Consider the following 21477-nt stretch of genomic DNA (forward strand, 5'->3'; position numbering starts at 1 on the left):
TCTATACTTGGCTATGAAAAATCATCAGAAGATGCCAGAAGGCAGTTTATCTCAATATATCTGAATATAATTTCTGTGGACCCCAAGCTCAAGGTTACTGATATTGCAGGCTGTATTGGGAAGAACACAGGGGTCAGAAGAGGAGAAGGGATAACTGTACCATGTATTCTGCATTCAAACACTAGCTGGAACATGTGTTCTAAGCACTATATTTTCATAGAGAGAGTGGTCAAGGAAAAGCAGTTGGACTGCTGAATGATCTTGAGGTCATGCTAAATGAAAACTGATTGAAAGTAGAAGTAATAGCAATGTTTATTCTGGAGAAGAGAAGATTTGGAGGAATGTCTAGGTGTCTGAAGGGCAGCCAGGTGAGAGAGGGATGAGATTTGTTCTTGGCCCGGAGACCAAAAGCAAGAACAATGGGTAGGGCTTGCAAAGAGGTAAATAATTTAGGCTCGATGTCAGGAAAACCTTCCTAATAATTAGAACCATCCAGGAGAGGAATGGATTACCCAGAGGGTAGTGGGTGCTCTCTTCTAAGAAGTCTTTTATAAAGGACTAGAGGATCACTTGTTAGGTATGTTGTAAAGAGCTTTTTGTTTGGAAGAGAAAGTACAGAATCGCCTCAGAAGTCCCTCCCAATTCTTTTTTCTGAGACTAACTTCCGTTGTTTAATTTGTAAGTTTGGAGAAAGAGCATCAGTGCTCCAGGCTATTCAAGGACTAGCTGGATGCTAGTCTGAGATATACTGCTCAATACCAGGGACAACTGGAGAGAACCTGGAAAGGGTCGGAGGCTGAAATTAAACAATCTGACAATAAAAACCATTAGGAACCCTCAATCAACTCCACTGGATTGTGCACTGTTCACTTTAGGTGTACACCACTGTGTAAACACACAGCCCCTTTGGGCATAGGCAAGTCTGTCTGATGTATTCTTCTGAAGTAGAGGTAGATATTGCTCTAATAGGATTATAACCTCAAATAACTAATCTAGAGTTAACCTCCCCTTGTTGCGCATTTACTGCAGAGGATATAAACATATATGCTTACCAATTATCAGGAAATAATTGATTATTAGATAATAATATATACTTCCTGCTCTCAAGAAATTTACAGTTACTCTGGAAGAAGCATGAAGACTTAGTAAATGACCACAATAGGGAGAGAGACTGGACCGGTAATTTCACTGATATGGGGAATGCCCAGATGAAGAAACTCCATATGCCAATGAAGGTCAGTCACATTTGAGGTCAGTTATAAGCCTGTTAGAAGAATATCTATGCATTGCTCCAACAGGGACACACTAAGTCATTAAGTAACTTGGCCAGGGTCACACAGTCAGGTATGTCAAAGGCAGGACCTGAATACATATCTTACTGCTGCAGATCAGCTCTCTATCCCACTGTTACTAATTTTCACACAAAATAGAATACAAGTGCATAAAATAAGCACAAGACTCACTACAGAGTCCAGAAAACAGAGAAATCCCTAGCTTGGAGGCTCATGAAAGGCTTCAGAGAATGGATGGCAGAGGACCTGGGCATTTTCCTCATGGGCCAGCATGAAATAATCCAATTTTACAAAGATTGCTTGAGGTCCTTCTCTGTGTAAAGCAGAAGCAGTACTGCCTAGTCATTAGGGAGCCAGCCTCAGAACCAGGGAGACAAGGGTCATCTCTGACATGCTCCAGGTGACCCCAGGCAAATCACATACACTATGCTCAAAGCAACCCTCTAAGCCTGAGTGGTGGAGAAGACACTGACCCACATCAGTAGAGGGAGTTTCCATAACCAATTAAATTACAAAGTCCAGCCCCTAACCCTCTATTTAAAGCATTGAGTTGACTGCTGACATTCTGGAGGTAAAAAGGTGAACTGGCCCTATTCTCAGGGGATGGTAACCTTCCCTTCAACCTCCTCAGGTGGGGCTCAGTGAGTTCTTACTCTCTATGCTAGTGCTTTCTGTCTCTATTGAACTGAAAGCTCTTTTCACAACCCCATCAACAGTGATTAGCATCCCAGTTTTCCCACATCCCCTGGGATTGTCTTATGGAGCTCTGTATTTTCCTTGACATCTATTTCAGTTCTCTGCATACAGTAGGTGTTTAATTATTGGTTGGGGGTATTGAAGTAGATTATATTGTATTATACTGTATTGCAATGCAAGAGACATGGGTCCCTTTCATCTGGGAGAGGGAGATGGCTCCATAGAGAAGGAGGAAACTAAGCTTGACCTTGAGGGAAGAGAGACTTGAAATGGTGGGAAGGGGGGTGGGGTTAGGGTTGAGGGTTGTTCACTAAAAGCAGGTGGAGGGGTGACTACAAGTGCACAGAAAAAAATAGAAGGCAATAAGAGTTTTGGAAGTCAGAAAGAAACCCAGTTTGGCTACGAGAGAGTTTGAGATGGGAAATAATGTGAAATAAAGGGAGAGCCCTTTATATCAGGTGGAATTCCCAAACCTTTGTACCCATAATCCTCTCTGCCCCCTCCAACCAACCCCGCCAGAATTCTAAACTTTTACCAGTTCTGTTATTTTTGTTTTGTTTTGTTTTGTTTCTTAAAAGGAAAGATTAGGAGAAAATAATTTGGGGGAGAGATCTTAAAAGTCCAGTGTTATTATTTCACAGATAAGGAAACTGAGGCCCAAGTTGGTAATAAAACTTGAAGAAGACCATCCTCTACTGGAAAAGTATAAAAGCTGGAGTAAGGAAATCTATCAAGGTCAGGAAATGTTCTTCTCTAAGGCAGGGTTATATATGTGTGCATGTGTCTATATGTGTATGTATGTATGTGTATGTGTGTGTATGAATATATATATATATATAAGTATATGTGTTTATATATGTGTATGGATATGTATATATGCATGTGTGTATATTCACTAGTACAGTGCCTGCCACATAGTAAATCTTTAATAAACCTTTGTTTGAGGATTGATTATAGATACTTGTTTCTCTGAGTGCATTGAGACACATTCTGCCCTGGGACTAGAAAATACATTAGATGTCCTGAAGTCCCTGGAAGCCATTGAAAACCTAAGTTTTAACATTCTTTGGAAGCTGCTTCTGTGGCTTATAAACCTCCTATGAGAACGGGCTCCTCCACTGGGCCCAGAGACTCATAAACAGTCAGTCAGGGCAACACTCCTCCAAAGAGCTCAGCCACCAGAGGGGCTTTCCCACCCTTACCAAGAGCATGCTCCTTTGGGACTCAATGGAGTTCTCACAATGTCTCCATTCAAGCCCTTAAAAGGTTGCCTTCCTTGGCATGTCCGTCTTGAAAAACGTCAGTGTGACTTGGGAAAGGTTCAATGATGGCTGTCAGCCAAAGTCAGGGTGTCAAGATTATAACATGGCCAACACTATAGAAATGGGTTTCCTGGTTCTAATATAGATGCTGACACAGAAACCCTTCTTTGGAGCTAAGTCTTCACACAGATGTCACTCTTTCCTGTTCTGAATGAGCGCAGGCTAGGAGATCGCCTTTCAGAGAATGGTGGCGGTAAGAGGAAAATGACGGATCTGCCTTCCCCAGGAAGACGGCAAGGCCACTATTCAAATGGAAACTTTGGAAACAAGAGCTACTCCCAATAAGCAATGGGAAAAAAGCCTCCTCCCTAAAGAATACCCTGTCATCTTGTATTGGAGTAATTATCATCATGTCACCTTCAGAGAACACAAGAGCCCCCAGATTCACACTGGTGTACAATCTATGTGTATGTGCGTATTCACAAACATCATATATGACATCTCAATAACTAGAGAATAGCTGAAAAGAATGCTAAGAGAATGAATGGAATACAATTGAAGATACAGATGTATATAGAGGGTGGGTCAAAAGTCACAAAGGGGTTTCGATATTTAATAACTACTTTACTTTTTGTTTTAAATGTATAATGCTGGGGGTGGCTAGGTGGTGCAGTAGATAAAGCACCGGCCCTGGATTCAGGAGTACCTGAGTTCAAATCCGGCCTCAGACACTTGATACTTCCTAGCTGTGTGACCCTGGGCAAGTCACTTAACCCCCATTGCCCCGCAAAAAAAAATGTATAATGCCATAGCATCATATGCAGTATTTATAGGAAGCAAATTTATAATACATGTGAAAAATCAAATCACATAAGTAGTAAAAAAAATGTTAAATTTACAAAAAGTTTTTAAAACATCATGACTTTTGGCCCACCCTTTATAATATATGTATATACATATGTAGGTATGTATATATGTATATACACAGATATAGAGACATATAGATAGAGATATAGATCTATGACCTTTGTTTCTATCCTTCCTTGCCAGCATCAGGGGAGTTCAGTCAAAGAGTATTGACAGTTTAATCACTTTTCTTGCATAATTCCAAACTAAAATCCAGACAGGTTGGATAATAGCCACAGCTAGCATTTGCATAGTACTTTAAGTTTTGCAAAGTGTTTTGCAAATATTATCTCATTTTATCCTCACAACAACACATAGAAAAAAGATGCTCTCAAGCATCTCACATTCAAATCCAGGCAGACAAGTCTAGGAGGATCCAGTTGCAGGGCAGATGGAAGTCCTCAGGAATCCTCAGAGGCCACTGGCAGGCAAGGTGGCAACACCCAAGGGTCTGTGTGACATACTGGTGGGACAAATGTCAAAACCACTATCTATATTTTTGTGCTGGAGTTAGCAATTAATATAATGGAGACAATTAAAGTTATAGATATGTCACCTAACACCATCAGTGTGGCAAATATAACAAAAAAGGAAAATATTGGACATTGGAGGGGATGTGGGAAAACTGGGATGCTAATCCACTGTTGTTGGAGTTGTGAAAAGATCCAACCATTCTGGAGAGCAATTTGGAACTATGCACAAAGGACTATAGAACTGTGCATACCTTTTGATCCAGCAATACCACTGTGAGGTTTATATCCCAAAGACATCCCCCAAAAGAGAAAAAGACCTATTTATACAAAAATATTTATAGCAGCTCTTTTTGTGGTGGCTAAGAATGGGAAACCAAAGGAACACCCATCAATTGGGAAATGACTAAACAAGCTGTGGTATATGATGGTGATGGAGTACTATTGTGCTATGAGAAATGACAAACAGGATGATTTCAGAAAGGCCTGGAAAGACTTGTATGAACTGATGTATAGTGAAGTGAACAGAACCAAGAGAACACTGTGTATAGTGACAGCAATATTGTTGGATGAAGAACTGTGAATGACTTAACTATTCTCAACATATAATGATCCAAGGCAATCCCAAATGACTAATGATGAAGCATACTATCCACCTCAAAAGAAAGAACTGATATCACTTGAACAGAGACTGAAGCATGCTATTTTTTACCTTTTTTCTTTTTTTTCTTTTATTAATTATATATTTTCTTGTGCAAAATTACTAATCTGGTAATGTTTTACATTTTAAAAAATCATAGATATGTGTAAAATCATTTACAACCTTCAATGGGAATACTGTTTGGTTTCTTATTTTTCTTCTTCAAACATTTAAATACCTATACTTGTAAATGAAAGTAAAAAAAAAAATGTTAGGGAAAAACCCCAGAAGGCTTTCCTAGATCTTCTAGCCCCTCTAAAGCAGGGCTTCTGTAACTTTTTCCACTTATAACCCCTTTTTGCTAGAAAAATTTTTATGTGACCCTAGGTATGTAGGTATATAAAATAGATATACATAACCTTTTACCATTGCCAAATATTTCACAACTCTCACATTCACTTATGTGACCTCATATGGGGTCATAACCTACAGTTTAAGAAGCTTGGCTCTAAAGATATTGTCCCATCTTTCTCCTTTCTTTCACGTCCAGAATCTCTAAAGAAGATTTCGAATTCCTTGTCCCTCCTTCTTTCCATCTCACTCTGGTACTATTGTTGATATTGATCTCCTCCTTGATATTTTTTCTTTCCTCAGCTTCCTTGATGCTAGTCTTAAGGTTCTCATCTGTTTCATTACAGCTCTTTTCTTCCTCCTCCTGCCTTTCAAATCCACCATAGCTCTGGCCTCATTCCTCCCCCTTCCTATGTATTTTCTCCTTTAGGAGAAACAATCATAACTATGCCCAAAGGGCTACGGGACTGTTCATACCCTCTGACCCAGTGTTGCCACTGCTTGGTCTGTATCCCAAAGAAACCATCAAAAAGGGAAAAGGACCCACATGTACAAAAATATTTATAGCAGCTCTCTTTGGGATGGCAAAGAATTGGAAATCGAGGGAATGCCCATCAATTGGGGAATGGCTGAACAAGTTGTGGTATATAAATGTAAAGGTATAATACTCTTGTGCTATAAGAAACAATGAGCAGGAGGAGTTCAGAGAAACCTGGAAGGACTTACATGAACTGATGCTGACTGAGAGGAGCAGAACCAGGAAAACAGTATACAGAATAGACTTGGCTCTTCTCAGCAGTACAACGATCCAAAAGAGTTTCAAAGAACTCGTGATAGAAAATGTTCTCAACATCCAGAAAAAAGAACTCTGAATTATGAACGCAGATTGAACCATACTGTTTCTACTTTTGGACTGTTTTTTTTCCTTCTTGTTTGAGGTTTTTTTCTTGTTCTCTGATTCTTTCACAAGATGACTAATGTAGAAATATGTTTAATGTGATTGTACATATACAACCTATATGAGACTGCTTTCCATCTTGGGGAGGAGGGATGGAAGGGAGGGTGGGAGAAAAAAAAAATTTGGAACTAAATTTGTTTCCACAGGTGGAAACAAATGTTGAAAACTAACTGGAAAATAATAAAATACTTAAAAATGGAATATCTATCATTCCCATGGCTTTAATTATCAAACTGTAGCAAATTATATTCAAATTACTTCCTCTTTTGCTTGCTCCCTTCCTCTCTCTCTCTCTCTCAATCTCTTCCTCTTTCTCTCTCTCTCTCTCTCTCTCTCTCTCTCTCTCTCTCTCTCTCTCTCTCTCTCTCTCTCTCTCTCCCTTTCCTCTCCTCTCCCCCTCTCCTCCCCTCCCCTTCCCTGCCTCTCTGTCTAGCACCAGATGTGGGTATCTACTGGACATGGGAAGAGGACCACATTTCTAAGCCCTGGTTCTCCCACTAGCTCATTCTGTGATGTCATCAAAGTCACCAAGAGCATATGGGGGAAAAAGAACATGATAGAATCCAGTGACCCTGATCTAGAATCACAGATCTAGCATTGAAATTCAGAAGTCATTTACTTCAACTCCCCCATTTTACAGAGGAGGAAACTGAAGCATAGAGAGTTCCTTACTTTCTCAAGGTCACATTTTCACAAGTCAATGGCAAAACCGAGATTTGAACTCAGGTCTTGTGGCTTTGGCAGTCTTTCCACTCTTGGGGACCTTTCATATCACCCAGGAAGCAATCCCCAATTTATATTCCTTCACTCACCCCAGACTACATGAGTGTATTAGCTCTAGCCTCCTAGCTCTGTCTTTGATACTTCAGGGGATTAGAGAGGGAGGAAAAGCTATGGTCATACCCAGTTCTAGGACTAAAGCTTTCATTTGCCTTTGGGGGTGTTTATTGCAGGCCAGGGCACCAAAATATGGAACATATCACAAAATGACCTGAGAGACTCCTGAGTTTCATAGGATTTTTACCCATAGCCTAGATTGGCTCAGGTTTATTCAAACCTTGACCCTCTTGAGTACTTGGCTGACATTTCTGTTTGTAACCTGAAACTTTGCCAGAATTAAAAAAAAAAAAAAAAGGAGCCTTAGTCTTGATAACAAGAAAGCTAGAGCAGGGCCAGAGGGCCAGGCCAGATGCTTAGCACTCCCAGGAAGTTCTCCTTTATGCTGACCACATTAAACCTCTGTGTGTCTGCATTTCATCCAGGACACAGGGCTGAGAGGGGAGTTTGTTATTCATGTCCTTTAACATGACGACTTAGTAAAAGAGACACTAGATCTTGGCTTGTCCCCATGGGGCTTTGTGCTCTTCAGCTCTACTCACTACCCACTTCAGCCTGCTATCAACATCCCTATATGATGTGTGCCAATGGGTAATGGGAAGAAAATGTCCAAAGTCAAGTTGAAAACAGAAACAAGACTGTTTTTTCTCTCCCTCCCACCTCCATTGTCTTGTTATTGTGCCAACCAGATGTTACAGGTTTCTTTTTTCTTTTTTTAATTATATAATGTTATAAAAGTGCTTGTTTTATTCCAAAAAAAAAAAACAAAATAAATTTTTAAAAAATTAAAAATATATACACACCTGAAAATCACACAGTATGTTAGTAATTTATCATGTCATTTTACTAGTTAATTGATAAAATGGGTGTTTTCACTGGGATTGGAGCGGGAGGTAGGAAGGGTGGGGGACTAATTTGAAAGTATGAGACTCTGCTTATTGGGGGAGACCTGGGTGGTGGCCTTCCTCATTTTCAATGGCCCAGTTTAGTGAAAAGAGAACTTCACCTGGTGTGAGGAGAACCGGATTTCCATCTTGATTTTACTATTTACGAGCTATGTGTTGGCAGTAGGCACCAACAGGCGTGATTAAGGACAACTGATAGGTCCAGTGGGAGAGAACACACCTAGAGGAAAAGGGAAAAGGAAAAAGGAAAAGTCCAGGCTGAGCCAATTGATTAAATGAATAATGACATGGTGAGGTCATGCTGAGGTCCAACCCATGAGGGTAATAGAGGCAAACAGTCCAGAGGAAGTGAGCAAATGCCAGGAGACAATCAACCAACCAATCAACAGATGTTTACTAATGTTATTGTGTGCCAACCTTGTGCCAGGCACCTCAGATATGAAGAAAAAATATTTAACTCCCTACCCTCAAGGAGATTATTTTCCAAACAGAGGAGTGCATAAATTCATCGATACTAGATTCGTTCAGGGTAGATGAAAGGTGACCTCAGAGACATAGGATAGAAGAGGAAAGGCTTTTTGCCATTAGTGGCATTTGAGCTGAGCCTTGAAGGAAGTCAGGGATTTTAGGAGATAGAGAAAAGGAAAGGGAACATTCCAGACATTGGGTACAGTCAGTCAATAAACATTTATTACTAAGTACCTTGCAGGCATGGCATCTAGGTGGCTCAGTGGATAGAGCACTGGCCCTAGAGTCAGGAGGACCTGAGTTCAAATCTCACCTCTGACACTTACTAGCTGTGTGACCCTGGGCAAGTCACTTAATGCCAATTGCCTTGAAAACTCTCAGAACCATCTCTGATCATCCTGATATATATCTTGCCACTGGACCCAAATGCCTCTGGAGGAGAGATTGAGGTTGGGGACCTTGCACAGTCCTCAATCACTTAAATGCAATTCAGTGCCAGTCATGACATCACCCTGATGATATCACAGTCCTCTTTGAGAATGAAGGACCAACAACAATAACAACAGCCTCCCAGGCAGAAACAGGATTGGAATCCTGGCCTTCTCAGAACAAATTCAATCCTTTATTCATTATTCCAAGATGTCTATCTCTATTATTACCACAAAGATCTTCAATAATATTTAATGATGACAACAATGATGATGATGAGCTCTGAGTAGGGGGGAGGAACAGCCATTGAGAACCTGGTACCTGAGTTGGGGGAGGAGATGTAAAGAAGGAGGAAGAAGTGGGGCCCAGGAAGAGAAAATAGCACATTAAAAAGAAACAGGGGGGCGGCTAGGTGGTGCAGTGGATAGAGCAACAGCCCTGGAGTCAGGAGGACCTGAGTTCAAATCTGGCCTCAGACACTTAACACTTATTAGCTGTGTGACCCTGGGCAAGTCACTTAACCCCAATTGCCTCACTAAAAAAAAAAAAAAAAGATCTATGGCAGCTCTAAAGTTGTGACCCTATGAAAAGAGGAAAGAGCAATGACACTTATTCCCATGATATATAAGAAAGGAAGGTGTCTCTCTAGCTCTAGAGTCATTAACATCCTTTCAGAGATGGAGTGATATGATCCAGGCCCCTGGAAGAAGGAGCTCATCACACTCCCTGGCTTTGTCTCCATCCAAGACAAGAGAACAGATTCAACAAGTCAAGTCAACAGACATTTACTAAGCACCTACTGCAAGTTAGTAATCAATAAGGATTTATTAAATGCCTGCAGTGTGCCAGGCATTCTGTTGATGGCACAGATAATAAAGTTGGGAGATAAGGAGATATATGGGGGCTATCACTGAGAATTATTTTCATATTTCAATTATTTAACAAAGTCTTAAAAACTCAAATGTCTGGTAAATTTCTCATATTGCACTTAAGCCTTACACGTCACATTTAAAATTAATACGGAATTGGGGGCAGCTAGATGGTGCAGTGGATAGAGCACTGGCCCTGGATTCAGGAGTACCTGAGTTCAAATCCGGCCTCAGACACTTAACACTTACTAGCTGTGTGACCCTGGGCAAGTCACTTAACCCCAATTGCCTTACTAAAAACAAAACAAAACAAAAAAAAAACCCCATTATAAAACATTATAAAATTAATACGGAATTGGGGCAGCTAGGTGGCGCAGTGTATAGAGCACCACCCCTAGATTCAGGAGGATCTGAGTTCAAATACGGCCTCAGACATTTAATACTTACTAGCTGTGTAACCCTGGGCAAGTCACTTAACCCCAATTGCCTCACCAAAAACAAAAACAGCAAAAAACAACAAAAACAAAAGAAAACAAAACAAATTAATAAGGAATTGACAAGCCCTGGTTGGGAAAGACTTTTAAAGACCATTCATTCATTCATTCATTCATTTGATCAATCAATTAATCAATAAACATTTACTAAGCAACTACAGTTGCCAGGCACTGTGCTAAGCCCTGGGGGAAGAAAAAGCAAAGGACAGTCCCTGCCCTCAAGGAACCTACAATCTAATGGTGAAGACAATGAACAAAATACATGAGCTATATACAGGATAAAAAAAGAAAGGATTCATAGAGCGAAGCCCCTAGAAATAAGAGGAATAATCAATATTAATTTATTCATCGAAGAAGCATTTACAAAGCACCCTCTGTGCTAGGCATTGAGGCAGTTACAGAAACTAGGTTCGACGCAGGCCTGCCTTCATAGAGGTCCCCAATCTAGAGCCGCACAAGTCATCCTCAGACATAGATAACTATAGTGAGACAACACTGCATAACAGGTGCATAGAGTTGCAAAACAAAGGGTTATGTGGGGCCCAAGGGGAAGGTCCTTACCAACTGAAATCAAGAGTGACTTTATGGAGGAACAGAATTTCAACTGGATTTTAAAGCATGGGTTGGCATTCAACAGGGAAGGAGGGGAGGGAGGACAACCCAGGTATAAAGGACCAGTATGGAGGCAGTTTACAGGCTATGGAAGCTTCCAAGCTGATGCATCACCGCTATGCTACTAAATCTGCTTGGGTACCTTTGCTTGCTTGCTCGACTCAGTCGATAAATCTAGACTTTCTATGTCTAAGTGGGGAGAGATGGACCCCCCACCCTTATAGCAGCAAAGGATATCTCTGAGGGTATAAATATCTCAGAGATTTTGCAGACCAGCTGGGGTCGAGGTTACAGCTGGGAAGGCCCTGATATTTAAAGCAGCCATCAAAGGACTTGGGTTTGAATTCTGGCTCTTCCATTGACTCCCTTTGGGACTTTGGCCCAGTCCTTTGACATCTCTGGGTCTCAGCTTCTTTATCTGGAAAATGAGGGAGTTTAGACCAGATGCTTCCAAGGTCACTTCTAGCTCAAAATCTAGTATCCTATGATCCCAGGTCTACCCCAAGGACATTCATTTTAGCAGACAAACTTTCCTTCTCTTTCTCTTCATTAGGAGACAACCAAAGACTAATTATTGTTATCGTGCTCCTAGCAAAACCACCCCATCTATTTATGCTCCCGAGGATCCTCACCTGTTTGCAACAGAAAGAAAAAATTACAATGGAAAAAAGGGAATAGCATTTGATTTTTCCAGCTTCAATTCCTCACCAGGAGGAGTCGTGATCAAATCCGGATAAGGCCTTCTCAGAGTTATTTTGGTTTTAATCGTTTCATTTTTTTTTTTTCTTTTAAACACAAGTCTCTTCAGAAATACCTGGCACTAGATTCTATATCAGCAAAGAACAAAGCCAGGCAGTAATATTTATCTCCATTAGCTCAAAATAAAGACAAAGACAATTAGAGGACAGAAAAATCCACCCTTTTTTCTGCAGTAAAAGAATATACTCCCCCTAATAGATCTAGGACAACAAGAACCTGTACAAAGAGGCTCTGACACCTAGTTTGATAAATATGATTTAGTCTTATTTTTATCTCAATAATTATGAGAAAATTGGGGATAAATGTGAAACAAAAATTACCTAACAGACTGATAGGCTGGGTTTCTTATGGCCTCAACTAATGCTATTTTATAAAACATCACTGTGAGTCTTATGAGAATGGAAGGGGATGGTGGTACATGTTTCACAGGATGAACCAGCATCATATCTGGAACCCATACTTCCTACTATGCCTTAAAAATAATAGACACTTAATATTTTTATAAATGAATGGGACAGGTCTTCGCCTTACACCAGCTGCTTCCAGTATCCAATAACAAGAGAGAAAAGAGAAATGATCCTAAGGTCAAGCATGAAACACTAAAGTCAGACCTAAGGAAGAACTTCCTGAAAGGGAAGGTTGCCAAGTATTGTGCATATGGGACTAGTCAGTGTTGGAGGGGCTGTGGGAAGACAGGGTCCATGGACACACTGCTAATTCAGCTGGAAAGTGATCTTAGTCGGGGTGGGGTGGGGGGAGTATGAATAGAGTGCTGGACCTAGTGGCAGAGACCGGAGTTCAAATCTGGTCTCAGATATATCCCAGCTGCATGACCCTAAGCAAGTCACTCAACTTCTTTGTGCCTCAGTTTCCACAACTGTAAAATGGGGACAATAATAGTACCTACCTCCCAGGTGTGGGGATAAAAAGAAACAATATTTGAGGAGTGTTTTGCAAACCTGAAAGCTCTGTATAAATACTGCTGCTGCTGGCCATGATGTTTATGATGGTGGTGATGACGATTATGTGAGATTTGAATTCAGATCTTCTGTCTCTAGAACCAATTCCTTCTAGTGTAACACAGTGCCTCTATTGATTGTCCTCTCAGAAATGTCTTGAAAAAGGAGCCACATATTCATCTCCTGCTGGAGAGGCAGTAAAGATGTAAAATGCACAGACAGTTATTTTTGGGTAAAGCTAATTTGTGAATTTGTTTGGCCAGACTATGAAGATCTGCACTGAGGGACTTTTTTGTTTGTTATATTTGTTTAATTAGGGGAGAGGTAATGAGAGGGATGGATTAATTAAAATGTTTGTTACTTGAAAAATAATGTTAAACCAATTTTTCTAAAACAAACAAACAATCAAAAAAGATGGTACAGCAGGATGGAAATAATAGTGGCCTTGGAATTCAGCAGTTCACTTCAGACACAAACATGGGGTGTGGTTACAAGCAGCTCACTTCACCTCTTGGAGGCTCGATTTTCTGTAAAAGAGGCCCAACTTACCATGGCACTCCCTGTCTACCTCGTGAGGTCTGGGCTAAGAGAGCACCAGAGCCACCTTTCATGCCAAGGCCCCGACAACCAACGCTAAGGAAGACAAGAGGTATTCTAGCCTCTCAGGAAGAGTGGGAGGGGAATCCCCTGGGAGCCGGTGGTTTTGCCTGCCTCTTTCTGAGGGGTGAAATACCTCCATTTCTACGGAATTTAGGTCAAGCAGCTTCCAAAAATCTCTCAAGTTTTCTGACATTTGCAAGTGGGTTTGTTCTTTGAGAGCAGCTTCCCCACATCTGTTTGCCTTAACAATAAAAGGGAGGTCAGAACCATGTAAAAGCTCATCATGGTGAAGGGAGGGCCTGGTGTAGGTCTTAGTATCCCAGAAATGCCACAGCTGTTAGGAAGAAACTCTTCTTCCCCCTTCTCTCTCCCTCTCTCCCTCTCCCTCTCCTTCTTTCCCTCTCTCTTTCTCCCTCTCCCTCCTTCTCCCTCTCCCCCTCTCTCTCTTTCTCTCCTCCCTCCCCCCCACTCCTTTGGCTCCTAGGGATCCTTGGTGCTCCACCTCAGCAGAGATAAGGCTCTGTTGAAATCTATACCTAGACACACACAACTCTCCCCCCACTCCCAGTCACCCAACAAACACCGTGTATATAACAAAACTCTAGATTTTTCTCTACCAGGGTGGACAGAGACTAATCATCCTTAATATTCATAGAAATCTGCGGTTCCTGCCCACCAAAAAAAACCACAACCCAACAACTCCTTCCAGCCTCCACTTCACTCCAATCCCTGCCATTTTACAAGCACTGCAAATAAGGAATAAAGCTGCCCTTGACTTGGATTTCCCCTTTTCTCCATGGTCTGTTCAGCCTGTCACAGAGAAACTCCCAACCAACCAAGTGGATAAAACACAGGTAAAGAAAACTATCTTTTTTTTTTTTTTTTTTTACAATTCTCTGTATGGCTTGGCAGGTTCTTGAGACAACTTTTTTTTTTTTTTTGCCAAAGTATACATTCATTTCCCAAGCCATCCTCTTTGAATAATAGTGAATAATGGAGTTTAACTGAGGTCCTACAGGTGCAAGGTAAAATTTGAAGTGGGTGTGGGGGAGAGGGCAACAATCCCAGCCCTCAAGGAGTTTATAATCCCCAATCTTCAGACTCGAGGGCCAGTGAAGACAAATTAGAGGCAAATGTGTATATAGGCACTGGCTCCATCCGGACAGTGTGTACAGGGTCGGTAAGATCACTGAATTTCTCCTCTTTGTGAGCCAACGCAGATTGCCACCTAGTCCTGGCAGTTTTCCCCAAACAGTTTTTGCTTAAGGGAAGCCACTGGTGAGAAAGAGATAACAGACTTTGAGTATTAATATGGAAGATCAAACCTGATAGAGTCAAAAGAACATAGGACTGGGAGTCAGGAACCCTGCGTTCATAGGATCATAGAGACCATCAACTGCTACCTGGGCATTTTACAGATAAGGAAACTGAGGGATAGAGAGGGAGTATTATATGCATGGGGACAAGATTGGAATCTAGCACTTCCTGACTCCAAATTCATAACATGCTCTCCACTACTCTGTGATGATTCTCTTAGATACACTTCTCACTGTTGCTGTTACTACTATTAATACTACTACCACCACCACCACAATAATTATTAATAATAATAATATAGATGGACACTTAAAATACTCAAACTAATACTCAAATGGATCTGTCATATGATGATATTGGGAATGCTCTTCAGTGATGAAAATCATAACCCAATCATCCCTGCCTATCCTGTGGTTTATTAGGAGTTCCTATAAATTTAGGGTTCATCCCCTGGTCTGGAGGCCTCCTTTGTTTCCTCTTGACACAGTGTACTATTCTGCCTCCTTACTGTATAAGATACCATACCCTTGACATTGGTTAGCACTTAATTTACGTAGCATTTTCTCTGATTTTACTAGTGACTGATACTCTCTCTCCTGAACTTTTGTGGTTGTTATTGTTGTTCTGAATATGTGATTATGCTGACCCCTGGGAATTCTCGGTGAGGAAAACCCCTCTCCCAATGCAGATCAACAGCTGTTTGGCATCTTAGGGCTCTAGGGAGCTGCAGGGGGAAGGGAGATGGGGATGGGGTAGAAGGACAGCAGAACAATTAAATGAATTACAAAGAGTCAAAAATCAAATCCATTTGGTGGCAAAATTCTTTAACCCAGGTCTGCCTGACTCCCAGAGTGATTCTCTATCCATCAAGTATCTGCTTATGGAAGTTCAGGCTGTTTGCCTCCAGTGGAATATAATCTTTTTGAGGACAGAAGCCATTTGGATTTTTTTTAGGCAGCCATGTTTATCTCGTTGAATTGAATTGACTTTTTTTTTTTCCTGGAAAATGAGGGTTATGGGTCACACAGTAGTAAGTATCAAGTGTCTGAGGCCAGATTAGAACTCAGGTCCTCCTGAATCCAGGGCCAGTGCTTTATCCACGGCACCACCTAGCTGCTCTGAATTGATTTTTTGCAAATTCCACAGTCCAGGCAAACAAATCTACTTCTTAGAATCCCATGTCCTTTGCAGATCACCTCAAGGACCACCATCTAAATATGGCTTTTCTTGATCCCCATAGCTATTAGTGCCTTCCCACCCCCAATTATGTTGTGTATTTTTTTTTGTACAAATTTATATAAGGAGGAGGATCCCACTTGAAAGCAATGCCCTTTGTCAGATGAGAGCACATCTTGATTGAATCAGTCAATCAGAACTAGGCATCAACAGGGTCTGGACATCTCTTTGAATTTATACAAGACATTTCAACTAGTTGCACAGGAAGTCAGTTCTAATTGGGAGCAGAGCTTGGTAACTCCCTGTGGACACTACATAAAATCAGGAAAGAAGTTCAGAACCCAAGAGATTCCAGTTGAGAGGAGAGAATATTCCAGCTAAGCCCCTAAGAAGTTATAGATTGGGGGAGGGTGGAGAAGGGGAGAAGACCTGGATTTCAAAGTCTCTTTCCCATCCTTTTCTGTTCTCATACCAGAACTTGTGAACATTGGAGGTTTGGGAGGATTTGGACTCTTTCCTTGGTGTCTATTAGTGTGTTTGCAGAGTGTGATTTCAATGTTGCATTAAGCCAAAGTAGACTGGATTCAATGAGGAAAGCAGATGCAAGGCTCTCCAAAGAGCCCAGCAAAAAAAGCTACACCATACCTAATGACAACATCTCAAGAACTAAAGTAAAGGACTCAAAAGAGCTGCCAGTTACTAAGTTAGTACTTGTGGTCTCTAAGCTAGAACCCACTTTCCTCTGGATGCTTTATGTATGTGTGAGTATGTAGATTTTTGAGATATTTTGTACTAACTGTTTTTACATGTGACCTTAGTAAATGCCCCTTTTATACAAGCTCTCCGAGTCTAGCTGATGATCAAAGGGAGAGATGTATACCAGTGGGAGCTTCTGTACTATCCTGTTAGAAAAGTAAACCTTAATACCTCAGGGTTAGTCCTAGAGCCATGGATGGATGTATTGGCTATGCAATAGAGACCTAATTCTTAGGAATGAGTAGGAATTTGGGTAAAGACCTCCAAAGTCTTTATGTACTATACTTTCATACATACACATATCGACTCCCCTGATACAATATGTAAAGAATTAATTGTTATTTGAGGTTTTTATGCCTCGGCACACATTGGCCTGGGGCTCCACAAACCGCACAGTGCTCCACCCACTTATTTGTAGCCATTGCCATGGCGCTGGCACATCAGGTCATCACCACTCCCTGATGCCTACATGGGCCTGGCAAAATTATAATGATTGGAAGCCTAGTGAGGGCAGTCATGTGACTGTCAGAGCAGCCAGACAATTGGTTGGGGGCTATGTGGGGTTTAGGGGAACGGGGAGAAGTCACCATTCTAGCAGGAAGCTGGAAGGCAACAGGAGCTGTGTATTCTCAGCTGATTCCTGGTTGGTGGTATTTTTTCAGGTTCTAAAGTTTCCCTTTCCCCATTTTATTTCCTTTCCCTTGATCCTACTGATCCTGTTTGTGTTTTGGTTTGTTTTTTTTTTTAAGTTCATTCTTGTTAAAATAAATCCTGTTCTGTTTTGAGGAAGGCTGCTGGTCTCGTTCCTTGCCCCAATATTGCGGTGAGCCGCTTAGCTAGCACTCCCCAATTAAAAATTGGTCCCCACAAATGTAAACTTCTTGAGGGCTGGAATTATTTCATTTTTGTCATTGTATCCCCAGTGCTAAGCACAGAATGTGTTTCATAATAGGAAATTTAAAATACTTGACTGAAACATATACATTGTTTCATGCTATAACTACATGAGGGACCTTGGACAAGTCAATGTCTTTTTTCTCTCTGGGCTACTGCCTCCTCTCCTTACTAATGAGGAGGTGGGAACTGGTGACACATCTGCTTCTGTGGTTCTGAGGAGCCATTTCTCCTTATCCCTCCCAAGGAATCACAGGAGATGCCTGGATTGCTAGAATAAGAGGTTTAGAAGAGCACGACCCCAGAACGTGTGGCTCTTTTCTGGGCTTGCTTCGAAATGGTAATGTTTCCCAACTGATTTATGTGACATTTGGAAAGCAGACCCCAGAACAGCCTGTTCTCTTGCTCAGCACTGTTAACATAAACACATGCACAGGCTATACACGACTGACTCCTTCTATATACAGGAGGCTTAGGGCTGGATGGTTATATCTTACCCCTTCAGATCCTGCCTCCCCACACACACACATCCCGCCCGCCAGCCAGAAAACCAGACCTGTGAAAATGGAGAGTGGGAAAAATCAAAGGAAGTGGTGCTCTCAGGGTCTCTGAAATGAAGAGGCAAGAGGAGATGTTGCTAAGAGACAATGTGAAGCTAAGATACTTCAAAGCAAGTATTCAAGATGGCATGTGGTCTGAAAGAAAGACTCCCTAAATAGGAGTCGATGCTAGAGTCCTCAACCAATTCCTTTGAAAGGGGTGGGGCAGTGGGTAGGGTTCTTTTCTTCCTTGGCAAGGTCCAAGCAGCAAGGATCAAATAAGTGATGGAGAAGCCAGCCAGCATGAATGTTTGGCTAATGCCATGGGAGGGACTGACAACAGAATGGTGGGGAGAAAAGCAATAGCATTAATTATTGTGGAAAAAAATGAAATGAGGAAAATGGCATGAGCTAAAGCCTCTCTCTCTCTCTCTCTCTCTCTCTCTCACTCACTCACTCACTCACTCTCCCTCTAGCCTTCCCTCATATGTGTTCTACTCCCCAGAAAATTCTCTGTCCCATAAATATGGAGGAAAAAGAATGAAATAAAAAGAGATCTGGATTTGGAATCAAAGGACTTGGGTATATAGTAGGTGCTATATAAATGGTCCCCCAAGCTATCAAGGGGATTTCTTAAGAGGTAAGTATTTATCCAGATGACCTGTGAGAAGGCTTCCAAGTCTAAAATTCTGTGATCTCTTCCAGTTGGTTTCTTCACTGGACTTCCTTCATTAGACCCAGCCACCTAAAGGTGGTGTAGTGGATAAAGAACTGGACTTGGGAGTCAGGAAGACTTGAGTTTATATCTTGCCTCAGAGACTTAATGGTTGTGTAGCCCTGGGCAAGTCATTTAAACTTTCTTGGCCTCAGTTTCATCCTCTTTAAAATGAGGGTAATTATAACACCTACCTCACAAAGTGGTGCTTAGGATCAAATGCACTGACCCATGTAAAAGTGCTTTACAAATCTTAAAATGCTATATAAATGTTAGCTATTGTGAATATTGCTAAAACTGGAGATCATCAATGATCTTCTTATAGCCCAAACTCAATTGCCCACTCTTCATCTTCATCATCCTTAACCCTTTGGATCTGAAAAAAGAGCTAGTCCCAGAACATTGAGGATGTATCAGAGACGAGGTCATCTATGTTGGTGATAGGCATAAGGAAACAAGGCTGTTAGCAATGAAGAATTGCTAGAATGGCTTACCTTTCTTCCTAGAATGGAAGAATGAGAGATTTTCAATCACCCTCCTCAATCTTCCTCTCTCCAGTTGGGTCTGCAACCAGATGGCTATCAATTTTACTCTTAAAGATAACCAGGGAATTGGTTTCCATGATCCCTCTTGGTGGTTGTATGGTTGTTTAGAGTTCTTGCCTATCAAGGCATCTTTCCTTATGTCCATCATAAACCATTCCTATTCCAACTGAAGCTGATTAACTCTTAATTAGTCTCAGGAGGAGATGGAGAACAATTGATTACTGTCCTTTATAAGGAGAAATCTTAGTGGTCCGAATGTTCCCTTTTAACCTTCTCTTCTTCAATAAGAACTACAGTAGCTCCTTTCACCTTTACATTGCTGACAGATTGCAACCCCTCTAGCCTTTAATAGATAGGATTTAAGAAGTACTAAATCAATTAGAGAGGCTCATTGTTTACCCTCCACCAAAAAAAATAAAATCATTACCTGGTGGCAATGAGCCTTTCCAAGGTGGGTTACCCTGGCCTTGAGACAGAAGACACTGGCTGTCATTAGACCTATACTCAAAGCTTGAATTGGACTGTTAGAAGTGGATATATCAGCTAGATGGTGCACTGGAGAGAGTGCTGGGTCTAAAGTCAGGAAGACTCATCCTCCTGGGTTCAAATCCGGCCTCAGATGCTTATTATCTGTGGGATGTTGGGCAACCCTCTTAGCTTCAGTTTTCTCATCTGTCAAATGAGCTGGAGGCAGGAATGGCAAACTTCTCTAGTAGCTTTGCCAAGAAAACCCCCAGTGGGGTCATTAAGAGCTGAACATGACTGAGAGCAACCGAACAACAAGAGGCAGATATGGCCTGAGAAACCCAAGTTCAATCCCGGAGCAGGAAGGGCAGTCAGCAGCAATTCAGGGGAGAAGGACTATTGTGTGAGGTAATGTGTTTTAGTGGGAAGAACACCAGATTTGGTCTCTGAAGACCTGGATTTGCTCCTCAGCTCTGCTACTCAGTACTTAGGGGACCTTGGGCAAATCAAGAATCTCTCTACTTGACTAGATTACTCTTATTTATTTATTTATTTATTTATTTATTTATTTATTTATTTATTTATTTATTTATTTATTTATTTTTGGTGAGGCAATTGGGGTTAAGTGACTTGCCCAGGGTCACACAGCTAGTGAGTGTCAAGTATCTAAGGCTGGATCTGAACTCAGGTTCTTCGGACTCCAGGGCCAGTGCTCTATCCACTGCACTACCTAGCTGCCCCTGGACTAGATTACTTCTAAGGGTCATTCCAATATTGAGTGTATAATCCTGTGATGTCACTTCCCCTCTCTGGGACTCTGCTTCCTTGATCTGGATGATGAGGGAGTTGAACTAACTGACCACTGAGATCCCATCCAGTATTCAAACTATGACTTCATTCTGCTTTCAGATCCCCCTCCATTGCTTCAGGTGTTCCCATCTCTACCTTAGTCTTTTGTTGCTCAAACAGCCGACCTCACTAGGTTGCTTCTTTCGTGCCCGCAGGAAAACTCCAACTTCTTCAGGAGCTGCTGGCACAGCTGCCCGAGACATGTCATAAACAGCCCATGGAGGGAATTTGCTTTCAAAGTTAAAAGTCAAAGGCAATAACAAGACAGTGAACATGGACAGAGCCGGCACTTGGCAGCAGCTGCAGGAGCATGGGCACCGCCCTGAAAGTGTGTCTCTGCAGGACCACACAAGTTCAGCATGATGCCAAAATCCTCTACTCATGCATCCCAGGCTCTTCTGCCAACTTAGTGGAGAAGACTGGGAGGAGTTCCCTAGTGGCACCTGTACTCAGCTATGCCAGTCGTGGTTAACTGAGATCACCTTTGTGGATTTCACTTTGCTCTGAAGGCCTACCACGCCCCACTCCACCCCACACACACCTCCTGGACCAAGGTTTGGTTCCATTCTATTTATGGCTCCCTCCAGGGATGGGATAGATACAGGGGCTGCTCAAAAAAAAAAAAAAACACAACAAAACACAAAAAACCATTCAGAGAAGCAAACAGCTATGGAAATCATTTCACTGATGGCTGGGGCCGAAGTCAAGATTTGG

The 21477-nt window shown here is 41.6% G+C and overlaps 1 pseudogene; it reads right to left on the reverse strand.

Moving 5' to 3' along the window:
* Window positions 1-21146, reverse strand: part of LOC122753915 — a 101570-nt pseudogene extending 80424 nt beyond the window's left edge.
* Between the last annotated feature and the right edge of the window lie 331 nt (window positions 21147-21477).

This window comes from Dromiciops gliroides, chromosome 1 (genome assembly GCF_019393635.1).
Source record: "Dromiciops gliroides isolate mDroGli1 chromosome 1, mDroGli1.pri, whole genome shotgun sequence".
In the NCBI taxonomy this organism is placed as follows: domain Eukaryota; kingdom Metazoa; phylum Chordata; class Mammalia; order Microbiotheria; family Microbiotheriidae; genus Dromiciops; species Dromiciops gliroides.